Genomic DNA, 16,546 nt, shown 5'->3' on the forward strand with positions numbered 1-16,546 from the left:
TTTTTTTGTTTATTCAAGAATGTGACAACGATTTGGTAAACATGAAATCACAACAATAAAAAAGACAATACAAAGACAAACATTGAAGAGAAGTCAACAAGTTCATCGCTTTTGATTGACTTGTTGCAACATTGGCGGGCGGAAAGCGAACACGAAAAGCCGATGCAGCTGATAGATAAACACACGTATATACAAATATAGCAGATTTAGCACAATATAAAACAACAACAAACAATAAATGGCTCAAAATAGAATTTAGTAGTGGGTACTTACACTTCGGGGCATGCAACATGACATTCTACGTCTACACATACACATGCTCGTTTAAGAATACACATTGTGCATCATGTTCAATATATTTATGTAATTACATAGCAGACAAATACCGTAAGCAAATACATACAAATGCAGTCATGCAAAGAGACAAAGTGCGGCTATGGGCTGGAGCTGGAGAGTAGTTCGTGCAGGGGAGTAGCAGCAAGCAAAGTTGGAGCATTGACAAGGGGCACGTTTAACATAAAAAATATTTGGCAGCATTTGAGGCCATAATTGGATTGCATGCTCAAAACACTTACTCACTAAACAAAATATATATTTCTTATTTATTTATTTTTTGTTTTTTTTATTCTGATGAGTAGTACTTCAAATATATTCAGAATGAGGTTTTTATACTCGCGGAGCATTGAAATTAATTAGAATAAAGTGAATATAAAAATAGTAACATTTAAATTGTATGAAATTATATATTGTACTCGTATTAAGTTATACATTTTATTAATAATTAAAATTTGTGAGAAATTTAAACGGAAGACATTACGCGAAGGCAACTTAACTCGTAGGTTGATGGTTGGTTCCGAATGCTATCACAACTGCAGAGTGGCCGCCGCACTCAACAGATACGAATTTCATGGGTTACAGTATTTGGTCAACTTCATAGGCCAGGGCTTATAGTATGTAAAGGTCCTGTAAAGTTTAGAGCTGGTAAAGCAATCACTTTGTTGTGAATCTACGGAATGTGGCCGAAAGTTTGACCAAACGTTTAAAGCTCTTAGTTGGTGCCAAGTTAGGAGGGCACTTTGAAGCCGGATCAAACAGAAATGAGTAATCCCTAATGCTAAAGCAATTCTATGTTGTTTTCTTAAATTCCGCCACTATAACTATAATTCTTGTCACTCTGTATATCCAGTTCTAGTAAATATTTCTACAATAAATTAACTCAAAGCAAAAAAGGAATGGACTTATACCACAAGGAGTAAACTGATGGCTTCCTGCTTATCGGGTTTCGGCGGGAATTTTTTTGGTGAATAGATAAGATTCAGCCATTCACACAAAAAATTAAAGCGGGAGAAACAGCTTTTGCGAATCTAGCGCGCAGTCAGGTATTCCACAAAATACTAGAGCTCGAGAAGATACCCAGGTATCGAGCAGTGCGATATTCGCTCGAATCTCGTTTATTGCTCAACTGCTGCTGTTGATTCGAAAATTTTGAGATTTTGAATAATTTGAGCAGCTATGTAAATAAAAATTTTAAAGTTTCAATTTCAACCTATCCTGATAGGTTTATTTTTCCAACGACGTACTGTGTTTAAACAATTTGCAAAGCTTCGAAGCATCCAACAGCTGTGCGCTGTAGGTGAGCTCTACAAAATACCAATTATCAGGTGCAGAGGTTTTCACAGTTGAAAGCAAAAGAGTCTATATGACTCGACACTCGCACAAACATCGATATCGATAGTCAAGCTGCTATTAAAGCAATAATCGCTGTAATGGTTATCTCGGATGCTGCAACACTGTAGATCCAAAATAGACGAGCTCTGCCAGTATAGACACGTCAACATTTACTGGGTACCAGGGCACAAGGGAGTTGAGAGAATGAGAGGGTTGACGAGCTTGCTAAGGCAGGCATCTGCTTGCCTAGGATGAGTACGTGGAATATATATCCCACACTTTCAGTTTTGAAGACGGAACTAGACGAGGAACTAATTATGAAAGCAAGGCCTATATGGGAGCCTCGAACTCCCACAGGATTGCCAAAATAATGCTACGAACTACCAACACGAATACAGCCCACTTTATTCTATATTAAAAATTTGTAAAATATTGATTGAAGTATTGACCGGACATTGTCTCACTCCATATCACGCAGCTAAAATGGGATTGGTCCAGAACGACGCGTGCGACAAATGCGAAGAAGAAAGGAGTATGCTAGAATACCTCCTTTGCAGTGCCCTGCTCAAAGCAGAACTCGTTACAACTGCCTGGGATCGGTATACTTTTCATCTCTGAAGAATATTGCTGATAAAAGTTTAAACTGCTTATTAAAACTCGTCAAGACATGTATCACGAACTACTCGTATATTTAACACGACTCCAACACCAATCGTAACATTATGGACCCTTGTGGTCTATGTGAGATCTATTCAGATCAGCCAGATACCTAACTTTAAATTCCGAGAACTTGTCGATCAAGGCGGTAATTTTAATTTCTGTGCCTGGAGGAAGCTAAATTAAAAATTAACTCTAAAAATTGTCAATTGTTTGTAAATTACAATAACACTTAGCGAGGGAGCAAATATCACAAGCAGTTGGCGAAAAGCGAGGATTATTTGAAAATTTGCAAATTGTTAGTGTCATTAAAATAAAATCTGTGAATTTTTCCCGTAAAACTAAAATTGAGCAAATTATATTTTCCGTTTTTTAATGAGTTCTCGTTTTTTTTTAATTTATTTTAATATTTATTTAATATTCTTTTAATTATTTTTTTTAGCAGGTTTTGATATTTTAGACCACATCAACTATACATTCATACATTCATACACAATCGTTTTCGCTGAGACTAGTAATCACGAACATTTTCCAAAGCACTTCAGCTAAGAACACATTATTTGTAGTTGTTTTTGTTTTAGTTTTTAATTTATGCTTAGTGCACATCACATGAAACAAAATTTTACTTCTTTAAGCCTCATTAGATAGGGAAACACAAATAAACACCAACAAATTAGGCGGGGGAAAAATAATCAAAACATTTTAATTGCAAATTGTGGTTGGTGGTTAAACTACGAAAGTCGTATTGTATGAAATTTACTTACAAAATTTTTATGAAGTTTAGATTGTACAAGTCAAGTGCAATTCGAATCAAATAGAATACAGTGGTACGAATTGTACGGTTCGTTGGAATTTTTTATTTTGTTTGTTTTTTTTTTCGATTTTCATTTGTACATGTGTAGGAGGATTGCGTTGCAGTTTTGTTGATTGTTGTTTTTTTTTTATAATAGCGTTTTTTTATTTACACATTTTTTAAATCGATAAATATATTTTTTTTTATGTAAAAATGTAAACAGAAAGTATCATTCAAATAAAATCAATACATTTACATTTTGTTTACAAAGTTGCAGTAGTTTGTCAAATACGATTTGTTGTGGCAAGCGAGAAGGAAGAAGAAGCAGCAGCGTTAGAAGCCACAGAAGCCGGATGAGGTAATATGTTTTATGTAAATAAATTGGATATTTTTTTTGTTTGTATTTTGTTTTCAAGTAACGTTGGCATGATGTCATTTGTTGTTGTTGTAATCGACAAAAATAATGGTGATAATAAATAGTTAGAGGTGTCATCATTGTTGAGCATAGTTAAGGAAATTTATAGTTGTCGCAAGTTGTTTATGAAATAGCCATTTTACAGCGTTACGCAAATGAAGGCGTTCACAAATCCACGAAGGTGACCGAAACAAATGTATGATACAGCAATTTTAAAAGAAAAAGAAAATAAGTGTTTGCGCAACGCTCTTCTGTAAAACATCACATTTACATGCTTTCGACATTTAGGTAACACGAACCCATTTGCCAAGTGATCGCATCACTTTATAAATCACATGAAACATTTTGTTTTATTTACTTTTTTATTTGAAATTTACTGCTTACAAAATTAGTCACAAAAATTTGACTCAAGAATTGCACGCCACAAAATACTGTATAATTTTTTATTTTTTTTATATTTCTTATAATTACATATTTACATATGTACACACATATATATTTAAAAAAAATTTAAGATACAAAAAAAGCGCAATTTCTTTTGAAGTAAACAAAAATATATATAGAATCCACGAAACGAAAGAAAAATCGCAACGCTCACACTTTACCAATCGATACACAATCAATTTATCGAGCACCTTTCGATTTGCACTGCAATAGCGACACAACCCAAAATGGTCTGAATTTAAATTACATAGGGGACGGCGTTGATAAAATCTTTATAAAGCAGTCAGAACTTGAAAGTTCACTAACTTTTCCGACAAAATGATTGCGAAATTATGAAACGCTAAAACATTAATTGCCTGCACTGAAAATTTGTATAATTTGAGTTGGGTTGTTACCGCAGAGCACCATCGACTTACGTACACATAACACACATGTATGTATGTATTTATGTATTTAATGAAACAATCTTCCAGTCATCGTATATATGTATGCATGTATGCATTAGTATTGCTATATGTATGCATTGACATACATGCATTCCTACATATGGCACAAAAATATTATGCGTACAACTATAAAATAAAAAGTATTAAAAAACCTATGCAACCTCTATAAAGCGTCTTAATAGTATCGGATGTTTTTTTTAGTTGCATGAGAATTATCGATAACTATATTTTGGCAGCTTAGAATGACAAACTGTGTTGACATTTCTGTTCAGTCATCATGAATCGTTTAACGCCAGAACAACCCTTCCAAATTGTGTAAATTTACCTAGAAAAAAATAAATCTGTTCCCGAAGTTCATAGAGCACACGCGGCATCATCGGTCTTTATTTCTTTCGATAGCGAGCGCTATCGCGCTATGCTGACTAAATTTTTAATTTCATTGGCGCAAAATGGCGCAACTTGCCGTAAAGCGCGCTTAACAATCGATTTATTAGACAGATCGAATGGACCATGTAACTCGTAGCCCCGGCGAACATATGCCGGATATCATATTCAAAAAATAAATGCCACATTATAAAAAAAAAAATGCTTTTCAACTAATATAATTATATAATTCTGTTTTGCATTATCATTTTAAATTCTCAAGTCTTAAAAAATACCTAATACTGCAAAACTGAAATTCCAGAGCACATTAAGAAACCGCTGCTCTCATTAGCGCGCATTGAAAAAATATTTGCATGGGGTAAGATAGAAGGGAATTGGGCAAACGTGATATTCACTGAAGAATCTTGCTTTTGGGCGAATGGTTATGTTATTTACGTTGGTCCTGGTGTACTGCTGACAATCGACAACTTCATCGAACTGTTGCGAATCCAGTTAAGGTTCATATTTGAGGCTACTTCTCCGCAAAACGATTGGGCCGCTTAGTTGTGGCAGTTTTGATGAGTAAAATTTACCAAAAAGTATTATTACCGCCAGCTGGACGAACTAGCCAACCATGGATTTTACAAGCAGACAACGATCCCAAGCAACGAGGCCACCTTTGGAAACAGAGTGGAAACAGCAAAATGGGATTGAAGTGCTTGATTGGCCTTCATAGTCGCTTGATACCAACCCTATTGCAAATGTTTAGGCAATAGCTAAGCAAAAACTCAAAGGAAAGCAAATATGGACGGTCAAGGCAAATTCGGCTGCTTTGGTACCGCTTACCTTCACAACTTGCGCAGAAATTAATATTAAATATGACTCGAAGAGGTGAAGCCATTATAGCTTATGGTGGTGACTATACATTTTATTGAAGCCATTGAGTATAAGAAATATTATAAGCCCATACAATGCAGTTTGTTAGAATCGCTTTAGTCCGATAGTTTTTAAGTTATAGCGGTTGCGCCTGTATTAGACAGATTGTATTTCACTTCCGGGTGAAAGCATAAACGCGATTTTTGCCGGCGAGTGGACAGCGAAGTTTCACCAACAGACCCTTTAGTTATTTCGTCAGGCCTTTTGTTACCAAGCATTCGAGGCATCTAGAAATACCTTCTATGGTTCTTTTATATAGGTTGTTGTTTTATAGATTTGTTGTTGCTGTAGTTTCATAAATTTACTGAGTTCGAAATGAAATCTTTATAAACTTGATACGTAGAATAAAGAGCTTTTACGACGAAGATGCACAGAAGTACAATACTTTGTGGATTTCTTGTCCTACCACACTCCAAAACGCAAAATTTATTTATTTATTTCAAGAAGTCAAGAAAACATGATTTCAAACTGACCAAAAAAACTAAAGAATAATGAAATTATATGCTTAAGCAAATTACAAACTTACGTCTGAGTAAACTAAAAGATACAATTCATTAGTACAGAAAATTCTTTGTTTGCTGTTCAGAAATCTACCAAGTTAGAATTCAAGATTTCATTAAAAACACGAAGCGAATGTTCAATAGAAGCATTAGGAGCATAGTTTGTGTTAAACGTATTTAGGCAGAAAGGAAGAGCGTTACGAAAAATTCTTCGAGGTGTAAGAAGCCGAAATGGGCAAGCAATGTCACCCTTAATAACATTGAAATAAAAAAAGAAGGGAATCGATATTTTGCTTTCTGAATATTTCGAGTTATAATACCAAACGGGATTTATAAGATGGGATAGAATCAGAAAACTAATAGTAAAAATTAGACACATTGCGCACACGTTTGATTTTGTCTATTAAAAATTTGTGGTATGACCTCCAAAGAAGCGCGCCCTATTCCAATTTAGAGCGCTTGAATATAGTAAATAGCGATTTCAAGGTACAAGGGCTCGTAGCTTTACCGTCGTTGAAACTAAGCAAGAAAACACTGAACGAAATACTTAGCTGTATGGTATAAACCAACTTCATAATTTTTATTCTAAAATAGTTCCGTAATATTTTTTCCAGCTGCCTTATAATGCATTTAAATGTGTGCACGAACTAACGGTAGTTTTAAATAATTTTTTCTTTTGCTTTCAAGCGTAAAGGTTGAGCGTTGCTTGAAACCTGAGTTTGTTGAAGGAAATAGTGCTTTCATTAAGATTTTATTTTTTGAGGCAATTCCGTGATATTTCTATACACATTTCATAATTTAAAAGATTCCTTAGGGATAGTTGAGTAGTTTCCAGTAGCAAATAAATAATTTTCGTACGGGAAAATAAGTATTTGGGACACTATGCCAAGAGGAACGCAGATTTTTACAGAGGAGCGCGCTAATATTCTAGCTTTGAGTGAATCGCGAATCTCAGTTAACAAAATAGCGCTAAACGTAAATTAAAATGAAAATACCATCCACAACTTTAAAAAAAAAAACCTGATGAATATGTAAAAATTTTAAGAACTGGTCCCAAGCCCAAGATTGACGGCAAGTGGAAGAGAGAGATAAGACGGTTAGCTGTAAATAAATCAACAGCCGTAACCAATTATAAGGGAACTTTCCCGCAATGCTACGAAGGGAAGAATACATCGAATTCAAAATATCAAAATAGACTGGTTAAACCGGAAACCACACCACAAACCAGCTGGACTCGAATTCGCCGACAGTCATATATTCTGGGGTAAGGAATGGTAATCCATCATTTTTAGAGATAAAAAACATTTAATCTCGATGAGCCTGATGGTTTTAAAAACAGACGCATCACTACCGAAACTTCCACTGTGGCGTTCTTATGACCTGGGATGCTTTTAGCTACCGCAGCAAAACCGCAATTTGTTTTACACGGTGAAATCCAAAATAAACAAGACTGGCGTCATAAAAATGTTTTTGATGGCGAGATCTTTTTAATGAGTTTGTGTGTTGGAAGTTACATCCCTAGCTGACTTCCAGTGAAAGCTTGGTGACATTCGGTTCAGTGGAAGCGAAGTTATTGTATATTTGTGTCATCGGTACAAAAAAGAGTGTCGAACAAAGAGTAATATCAAATTTTGTTTTAAAATCGGTAAAATGTTTACCGAAACATTTGGGTAGATGAAAAATGCTTATGGCGGTGATTGTCTATCTCATGCCAGGGTTCATGAGTGGTTTATACGTTTCAGAGATGGTTGTGAGGACATAAATGACAATGAAAATCAGTAATCACCGAAAACTCCATCGAAATTGTTCGTAAATTTATCAAAAATGAACCGAAATCATCTTTGAAATTCGAGGAATCGATGTTGAATATCTCCAAAACGTCGATTTATGTGATCATATGGGTTAACCAAAGGTCTGTGCACGTGCCATTCCACACAAGTTAACTGAGGACCGAAAATTGCTCAGAATCCAACATTCGAAAGACTTGATTAAAGAGGCAAGAAAAGATGAGAACTTTTTTAGAACATTGTAACTGGTGATGAAACGTGGTGTTTCCAACATGAACCTGGAACTAAGCGTCAAAGTGCCGAACGGAAGGCCCTAGACGAGCCACCACCCGAAAAATCGCGCTTGGAGAAGTCAAAAAATAAGTCGATGCTCATTTGTTTTTACGATTCGAAGGGAATTGCCCACAAGAAGTGAGTGCCAACGGGCCGAACGATGAATGCAATTTTCGATCTTGGCGTTTTGAAGCGTTTGTTGCATCGCATTCGTCGAATTCACCCTGAATATCGCGAAGGAGGAAGCTGGCGCTTATTGCATGATAATGCACCATCTCATCGATCCACTCTTGTGACTGATTTTTTGACTAGAAATGTCATTTTTACCATCAATCACTCCTCGTATTCGCTTGATAGGGCTCCCTGTGATTTCTACTTATTCGAAAAATTGCATTTGGCTATGAAAGGAAAACGCTTTGCGTCCGTAGAGGCCATCCAAAAGGCTTGTACCGACATCCTGAAGGACATTGCGGTCAATGACCTGAAACACTTTTTCGAAAAGCTTTTAGATCACGCAAGGATTAGCAAGATTTTGGATCAGTATTGCAGCCAGAGGGGACTATTTTGAATAAATAAACTCGAAGTTATCGGAACAAAGTTCCCGTCGTTTTTATTTTAGCTCAGTCTTGTTTATTTTGGACTTCACTTTGTATTTTGCAGAAGATGAACGTAGAAAGCTACGTAGAGGTATTGGATAAAGCTTTATTGAATTTTGCCGAAGAATTTCATCGTATCAACAGCACAGTGCTTCAATACGTGTACAAAAGAGTTTTTTGGCATCGAAAAATATTCCTGTGCTGAAGTGGGCTGCAGTTAGTACACAGACCTAAATCCGGGCAGGTTTATAAAGGTGGACGCCAGTTTCATAACCTTAAAAAAGCTTTTAAAAAATAAATGTGCAAAAATTTACATTTCAGTCACTCGTAAATTCCTTAAGATTTTTATGTAAGATTAGTTTTGCACCATTTCTCTATTTCCTATACCCCCTTCGAAAATTATTAAATTTTTACAATAAAAAGCTGAAATAAATCTTTCATTTCTTTGATTTCTTCCCTTTTACCGAAAGGTAAAAGGATTTAAGATCTGATTAAAAAAAAAAAAAACTTTCAGTGTCCCATTTAGCTATTTTTTTAGGACAACGAGAATAAAGAAAATACTAGAAATGAAACAATATATATATTAATATATCTTTTTTTTTAATATCAAACGGGTGTTTGCGAAAATTCAGTAAATTAATTTTATTTAGTTTAAATTAATATTAAATTTTTTAAGCTTCTCAAATATTACTGTGAAAAAAAAATTGTACGCCTCTAAATCCGTCATACGCTTTTCTAATTAGATATTTAGGCAATTGTTGTTGTTATAAAAAATAATGTTTTTTTTACATATACAGATGTTATTAGTAAAAAAGAGGAAACATTTAAGTAAAAGCGATTGTCTGTCGGAGCTAAAAAAACGAAATATAATAAAATTATTCACGAAGTATTATTACTAGGATTACTTTGTTTTTAGCAAGTGAGGTGACGTAGCAGTTAGGTGCTATTCAAGCAAGCATTGGCAAAAGCGGGAAATAATACTTTCAAGTGAATAGTAAAGCGCTTATTTTGATAGAAATATTTAAGGTGATTACTGAATTTTTAAATCTTAAACATAGATGTTTAATAATTTAAATATACATCTTTCAAGGGAAGCTGTTTTTTTTGTAATAAAAATATATTAAAAAATTACAAAAAAGTGTAAGAACCTCTGATTAGTTCTTAAAAAAATTAGAATCGTTATTTTGAGCAAAAATTATTGCATTAAATTATAGTATAGAAAAAGAAGAGTAGCAAGTTTGATTTTATGAATTCTAATGGCATGTGGAAGAATATATTATTTGTAATATTTATGTGAAAATATTATTTACGATGACTGAAATATTTGCATAGTGTAAAAATGTAGCAGAATATTTGTTGACCATTTTCGGGAGAAATCATTTATATATACAGCAGTGTTCACATTAATAGAAGCGTGATGAACTAACAAGTTTTAACAATTTTTTGTTTTAATATTGTATACAGTCTGTTTATGTGTTTTTAAAAGACAAACGCGTTCTACAATAAAAACTATATAAATTAAAGCGCCAAATTTTGTTTGAAATTTACAAAAACTTAAAAAATGAATTAAATTATATTACAATAATTAAAAAAATACATTAAAATTTCCAGCTTTTTATTTAGAATCTTTAGAAAATTCTGGGCATGCAGTTTTATAGCCCATTCAATTTCAGTATAACAAAGTGCAAGTTTCCAAATTCTCATTGATTTTTCTTAATTCTTTTTCGCTGAGATGTTGAGCATTTTATTCCATACAAAAGGCTTCCGAGGACGTGCTTTATATGGAAGAAAATTGACCACATAGCAACACAAATTGTTAAAATTCAATTCATTTGTTGAGCAACTTTAACTTACATTTTATTATACTAAAATAGAAAGCATAAGTTTGTTAAGCGTGTCAAAATTTTCGTTGATATTTGAGAATTTTTTTCTTTGAGGTACTGAGCATTTGTTTGGTAGTATTTTATAAGGAAAAAATGCTTTTATACGAAAAAAAATTGTTAGAAATCAACGGGATATTTGAGTGACTTCAAACTTACACTTTATTATACAAAAACTTAATGAGCTACAAAACTGCATATCTTCAAGTGTTCGAAAAATTAGTGAGTTGAAAGTTTGGATGAACATTTTTTAAGGTTTGTTAAATACTTGTGAATTTTGTACGACATTTGGAGCTATGAGTTATATAGTTTTTGTTGTCGAATATTGTCCAATGTAAAATGCAAACTGCTATATGGTTAAGAGTCCTAGGCGCTAACATCTGTGTTGATTCGGAAACTGCAAACTTTTGTCAACTTCTGCCTGCGCAAAATCTTAGAGATCTGGTGGCCGCAGATGCCGGCGAAGTCTGCAGGGCTGCCCTTTTTTGGCGACGTACTACAGGCGCCGACATAGAGAGCTCTAATAAAGGGTGTTTTTTTTAGAGGTTAGGTTTTCAAGTTGGCACTACTTTTTTCGTAGATGGTCTTTTTGACAGCTGTCATTTGATTTATGCTCAGTTTGGTTTGCCATTTCATAATGAATAGACTTACACCTGAACAACGTTTGCAAATCGTGCAAATTTGGGGCCAAAACGAGATGGCCACCGATCCCGATTTTCACAAGAAAATTTTGTTCAGCGATGAAGCTTACTTTTGGTTGAATGGGTATGTCAATAACATAATAATAACATAATCCACAAGCCATTGCTGAGACGCCGTTACATCCTCAAAAAGTCACTGTTTGGTGTGCTCTATGGGCAGAGGGAATCATTGGTCCATATTTCTTTAAAAATGAAGCCGGCCATAATGTTACAGTCAATGGAGAGCGCTATAGAGCCATGATTAATGACTTTTTCGTGCCTGAATTGGACGATGTTGATGTGGACGACCTTTGGTTCCAACAAGACGGCGCTACATGCCATACAGCCAACGCAACAATCGATTTATTGAAGGAAACTTTTGGTGAGCGCATTATCTCGCGCCGTGGACCTGTGGCGTGGCCTCCAAGATCGTGCGATATAACACCGCTGGACTATTTCTTGTGGGGCTATGTGAAGTCGCTTGTCTACGCAGATAAGCCCGAGACGATTGACGTCTTGGAAGAGAATATTCGGCGCGTTATTGCTGACATACGGCCCCGATTGCTGCAAAAAGTGGTCGAAAATTGGGCCTCTCGGCTGGAATTTATTCGAGCCAGCCGCGGCGGCCACTTGCCCGAAATCATTTTTAAAACATAATGGCAAACCCTTATCTTTATAATAAAGCTAAATTCTTGGCCATAACATTAAATTATATACGTTTTATTTCATCTTGAAAACCTAACCTCTAAAAAAACACCCTTTACTAAGGGGTGATTTTTTAGCTATTGTCTTTTTAAGCAGTTGGTTTAAACAGCTGACGCACGTTTCGTGTTTTGTTTCACTGTCAAACATCTTCAGTTTGGTCTATAATTTAACCATGAATCGTCTTACAAACGAACAACGCTTGCAAATCATTGAATTTTATTATAAAAATGCGTGTTCTGTTTAGAAAGTTTAAGATCCACTTTTTTATCGAAAAATTGTGTTCAGCGACGAAGCTCATTTTTGAATCAATGGGTACGTAAATAAGCAGAATTGTCGATTTTGGAGTGAAGATCAGCCAAAAGAATTGCAAGAGCTACCAATGTATCCAGAAAAGATCACAGTTTGGTGCGGTTTATAGGCTAGAGGTATCATTGGACTGTACTTCTTCAAAGATGCTGCGAATCGTAACGTAACTGTGAATGGTGAGGGCTACCGTGAAATGATATCCAACTTGTTTTTGCCCAAAATGCAAGAGCTTGACTTGCATGACATGTGGTTTCAGCAAGACGGTGCCACATGCCACACAGCACGCGTAACAATGGACTTGTTGAGAGGCGAGTTCGGTGAACATTTTATTTCACGTTCGTGACCTGTCAATTGGCCACCCAGATCGTGCGATATAACGCCTTTAGATTATTTTTTGTGGGGATATGTTAAAGCTCAGACAAGTATTTATATGTGAGATACCGGCCGAAACATTGGAAAGAGTATGCCAAAATTGGACTAAGCGGATGGACCATTTGAAGCGCAGTCGCGGTCAACATTTACATGAAACAATCTTCAAACATTAAATTATGTGGACTGTACTATCGATTTAAATAAAAATTTCATGCGTTTTCCTGAATTTTACGTATGTTTTTTTGAAAAACTTTACTATAGCTCTTAAAAAATCACCCTTTAGTTGGAATAATTTTAAACAACTTGTTAAGAACTTTGTTTTGGCCCTACCTTCCACCCGGATTTAAAATGTATTACATATATATTAGGCCGGGTCGATTTGTGGGGAGGCAAAAAAATCGTCCATTGCTCTGTGAAAATCATATTCTAGGGATCAAAGTAAGAAACTTTGCCGAAGGAACCATACCTCTAAAACGAATTCTGATGTCCCCCCATTTGGGTCGAACTTTTTAGTTTCTTTTCTATAACTCACTTAAATTAATTTTTTCATTTACATATGTTCTGACTAAATAAATTTCTTAAGAGAAAAAATAGATATAATTATAAATAAATAATAAATATTATTATAAATAAATAAAAATAAAGAAAAAACATAGCCATTTAGCTGATTTTTTCATGTAAAGGCCAAAAATGGTGATATTTTGAAATTGGGGACATCAGAATTCGTTTTAGAGGTATGGTTCCTTGGGCAAAGTTTCTTATTTAAATCCACCTGCCCTAATATATATATAATATATTTAGTTTTTGTCGAATGCGCGCTACACTTTTGCAAAAATATATAAAATAAAATGTAAATATATTACAAAAAAATTGTTAAAACTTTGTTCGTCGCGCTTCTATTATTTTGAACACAGGTGTATGTATAATACGTTTTTGTTTTTTATTTCGAAATTTTTCTCGTGCACTCGACTGTATTTTAATTATGTTATGATGTAATTTCATGTGTGTATGTATGTTACCACTTGTTGAAAGCTGCTAGTTAATTAGTATAACAGAAACACTTAAACACAAACAGAAATATTCGATTACAAATGATGACAGCATTGTGGACAAGCCTTAACACGTTTTTCTTTCTTAGCACACGAAAAGTTATTTGAAACAATTTTGTTAACACGACAAAAATGACTTTTTACATAGAACTCAATTCAATTCCAGTATCTGCTTATTATAATAAAAGTTTTTGAAGTAGAAATATCATTTACCAATGGGCCTTTATAATTGTACAAATACTTATATGTATGACAGTAGATTGTAAAAAAGTAGTACAAGAAGAAGAAGAAGTAAAATTGTTTGTTACATACCGAGAAACTTGTTAAGAAACTTAAGTGCTTCCGTTTTAATGCTATTATCTGCGTGGATAATGAATAATAAAGGGGTAGGAGGAATAATTTTTCTTTTAAGTTTTGTTTAATGATCTTATCAATGAGAATTTGTATGACATATTTGCATATACGTATCTACATACGAATGGTACTTATGAAATAATATTCTAAATATAAAATATTGGTTTTTGTGCCAAGGGCGGTTTTTTTATTTCAAAGGAATAGAGCTGTAAAAGACTATTTATTTGTATTAATTTCTTTTATGTAAATATTTTAAGAAAGTGTGTGACGGAAAGTTTGAAAGTATTAATTATTACCACACTTATGATCGCTGCACTATTTTCCAACTGGGCCATTAGACTTCTACCCAAGGTATTCTCATACAACAAAATATAGAGTTGTACACAAATACGAGCTGTGAGTATTAGATAGAGAGACGGGTGCTGTAAAGCATTTCATTTTGGTTTTATGCAAGGTGGCGCATACTAGGTTGCCCATATTCGACGGACCCATGTGTTTTTGTTTTTAATATTTAATATTTTGTTTTAATATTCCAATCGACGAGGCTTGTCCGCAGGCAACAATCTTTGCGTCAATTTAATCTTATACGGGAATAAATGCAAATCAGTGCGGATGATTCGTTGTAAAGTGGTCCGAGCAATGCCCAACTGCTATTTTGGGAAGTTCTTGGCGACGTCTCAACCCTGGCCCGTACAAGAGCAATATTCTCACCCGATCGCCTTGGTCGGTTTTGATTTGGCCTCTTTGAATTAGAAAGAGCATCACCAGTCGAAAACCTTTCGTACAAACGTTTAATGGTGTTCTTACGAATTCTTATAAGGCGCACTTTTCACATTATTTAATTCTTCCAACGCGGTATGTCATTAAGCGATCTGACGTCTCTGTCAAAAGATACATGGTTGCCAGAAGGGGCCGTCGAATATGGTCACCCTAGAAGATTCATAATTTTTGGCAAATGACGTTGCACATCAATCATATTTGACACTCGAGAACTAGACCGCTGCAGTATACAATACAAACAGACAAGCACTGGAGCGCGTAAAGGTAAAAATAAAGATTTTCATCATTTACAAAATTTTTGATTTATTTAGTATTTAAAAACCAAACTGCATGGTTAATTTGGTGTCAAATGTTAGCAGCATTTTCCTATAACAAAGACAAAAGTATATTTCATCTTACATTCGAGTATATAAATATTATATTATTGGCGCTTACGCCCTTCATTTTTTTGGATAGCCAAGCTGCAATCCAGGCACTGAATTCGGCTACAACAACCTTTAAGCTGGTGGAACAAAGCAGGAATAGCTGGGTCCCGGGACATCGGCACATTGAAGGAAACGAAAAAGCAGACGAACTGGCAAGAAGGGGATCCGCCATGAGTAACATTCTTGCAGAATCGGTATTCACATCACTGGCTGTAATCAACGATGCAACCTCCTCAAAATTCATACAAATCGCGGATTTGCAGATGAAGGGATCAGACAGCATGCAAAGTCAGCAGAATGTTATGACGCCCCTACAACCACAAACAAAAGTCAACATTGATGAATATGAAACGAAGGGCAGTGACCCATAGGTGAGCAAGCAGCTAAAACGTGTATCCCTAACTATTCATACTGTCATAGTTGTAATCAACCGAAGAAAAAGGAAACTGTTTTTTAACTCCTCTGTGAATGCCCTGCCCTGTGGAAGGCGAGGTTGTTAATCCTTATATACATAATTCGAGCCCTTTTTGGGCGTTTGGCCGAGCTCCTCCTCTTATTTGTGGTGTGCGTCTTGTTGTTGTTTCACAAATGGAGGGATCTACAGTTTTAAGCCGACTCCGGATGGTGGATATTTTTTTATGAAGAGCTTTTTCATGGCAGAAATACACTCGGAGGTTTGCCATTGCCTGCCGAGTGGCGACCGCTATTAGAAAAAATTTGTCTTCATTTTGGAGTTTCACGGAGATTCAAACCTACTTCTCCGAATTCCGAATGGTACTCACGCACCAACCCATTCGGCTACGGCGGCCGCTTGTTAACCCTTGACAAACCACGTTTTGAGAACCTCGAAGAGCTGGCTGGTACAGACATGAACCATCTAATAAGGTTTCTCAATCGCACAGACTTATTGGAAGCGGGGATATTGCAAAAAAAAATAGTGCGGAGGTGCTAATTGGATTCTTGGTGGATCACCCCTTAAACCAAACCATCAACTACCCTTTATTGGATAAAAAAATGTAAAAATGTTAAAAAACAATCGATGATATTTCACTTTACAAAGCTCTTTTTAATCTTGCCATAAATTCTGTGACAAATTTTACAATAAATGCGACGAGAA

The 16,546-nt window shown here is 35.0% G+C and overlaps 1 protein-coding gene across 4 annotated transcripts in view; it reads right to left on the reverse strand.

The window, feature by feature from the left end:
• The window catches only part of LOC128855181 (sodium/calcium exchanger 1-like), a 125,691-nt gene that overhangs the window by 10,231 nt on the left and 98,914 nt on the right, over window positions 1-16,546 (reverse strand). The window contains exon 3 of one of the 4 annotated variants that reach the window (XM_054089885.1): window positions 14,183-14,230. The exons of 2 other annotated variants lie outside the window; for them this stretch is intronic. The gene's annotated coding sequence lies outside the window, so the exon portion shown is untranslated. Of the gene's footprint in view, window positions 1-3,089; window positions 3,815-14,182; window positions 14,231-16,546 lie in introns of those variants that run through there. One more of the 4 variants, XM_054089883.1, reaches the window with a different exon arrangement.

Source organism: Anastrepha ludens, chromosome 2, assembly GCF_028408465.1.
Source record: "Anastrepha ludens isolate Willacy chromosome 2, idAnaLude1.1, whole genome shotgun sequence".
NCBI classification, from domain to species: Eukaryota; Metazoa; Arthropoda; class Insecta; order Diptera; family Tephritidae; genus Anastrepha; species Anastrepha ludens.